The following is a 1,905-nucleotide window of genomic DNA, read 5'->3' on the forward strand; positions in this document are numbered from 1 at the left end:
TGTGTGTGTGTGTGTGTGTGTGTGTGTGTGTGTGTGTGTGTGTGTGTGTGTGTGTGTGTGTGTGTTTTCTGATCAGACTCTCAATTACAACCTTTTTTTCAAACAGAAACAAAACTATCTTGGACATATAAAGTTAATGATTGAAAGTAATCTAAACAATGGTCTTTGGAAACACTTGTTTCTTGTTAACTTCTTCATCGTAGTTTTATCACAAGCCACTTTAAATCTCCTAAGGTCGTCGCGTAAACGTAGAAATTGCTTGGTTTTGTGTTTGTTTGTTTGTTTGTTTGCTTGTTTTTGTTTTGTTTTTGTTTGTTTGTTTATTTGTTTGTTTATTTGTTTGTTTGTTTGATTGTTTGTTGTTTGTTTGTCTTTGTTTTTCTCTTTCTTGTTTCTTTGTTTCTTTCCTTCTTTCTTTCAACTGCCGCAAGTTGCTCCCCTTAGGTAAATCCGATCACTGTCTAGTGCATTTGATCCCGAAGTACATGCCTCTAGTGCAAAGAGTACCACCAGTTAAGAAGACAGTGTGTGTGTGGTCTGATGACGCGACTGATGCTCTGAGGGGGGCTTTGGATTGTACTGACTGGAGTGTGTTCACTGAAACGTCTGCTGATATTGATGAACTCACCGATGTTGTAACGGATTATATTTCGTTTTGTGAGGAAGTGGCCATCCCAAAAAAGACTGAAGGTGTACGCGAACAATAAACCATGGATTACTAAGGACATCAAGGCTGTCATAAATGAGAAGAAAATGAACTTTCAGGACAAAGAAAAACGAAAGAACATACAGAAGAAACTGAATACTGTGATACAGGAAGGGAAGAGACAATATAAAGAGAAAATAGAAGAAAATTTCAAGGACAACAATATGAAGAGGGTGTGGGAGGGTATGAAGATGATGAGTGGGTACACGGGTAAGAAGGGTAGTGGCAAGGGTGGCTCTGTTCCAAGTGACTATGATGTGAACGATCTCAATGCGTTTTACAAACGGTTTGACAGGCATGATTTCAGCCAGACCAGGACTGAACTGACCGATCGACTCGTGAACACTCCTATGAATGAGCAGGGCGAAATCATGTCTGTGACTGAGGAGGATGTTGTGAAACAGCTCAAGAAGTCTAATGCTAAGAAGGCAGCAGGCCCGGATGGTATTACACCAAAAGTCCTACATTTTTGTGCTGAGCAGCTTTGCTCAATTCTCACTGTGATTTTCAACATGTCTCTGTCACAGTCAAAAATCCCATCCCTTTGGAAAACATCTTGCATCGTCCCAGTTCCAAAGAAAACCCCGGTCAAAGTGATGAACGACCTGCGACCTGTAGCATTGACTTCTGCTGTCATGAAGGTTCTTGAGCGACTAGTATTAGTGAAGCTTCAGGTGCTTACCGCGGAGTTTATGGATCCGTGGCAGTTTGCCTATAGAAAGGGTAGAAGTGTTGAAGATGCCGTTTTACATGTGTTGCACAGTATCTATTCTCATCTGGATAAACCTGGAGCATGTGTTAGACTGATGTTTTTTGACTTTTCTAGCGCGTTCAATACGATACAGCCTCACCTTCTTGCTGAAAAGCTACTGAAGATGAAAATTAGCGTTCCAACTGTATTGTGGGTCACAGACTATCTGACCAACCGACCCCAGTTTGTTAGGGCTGGTACAGTACCATCTAATGGCCCGAACACAAACACCAGTGCTCCGCAGACCGCGCTATCTAGTGTACTGAATACCAACACAGGAGCTCCGCAGGGAACAGTATTGTCACCTTTTCTGTTCTCCCTGTATACTGCTGACTGCAGGAGTTCTCACGGGTCGTGCTTCATCGACAAATTTGCTGACGATACTGGACTTACAGGACAGATTACTGACGACAATGACACACACTACAGACAAGAAGTTAACAGCTTT

This window comes from Littorina saxatilis, linkage group LG4, assembly GCF_037325665.1.
Source record: "Littorina saxatilis isolate snail1 linkage group LG4, US_GU_Lsax_2.0, whole genome shotgun sequence".
Lineage (NCBI taxonomy): Eukaryota > Metazoa > Mollusca > Gastropoda > Littorinimorpha > Littorinidae > Littorina > Littorina saxatilis.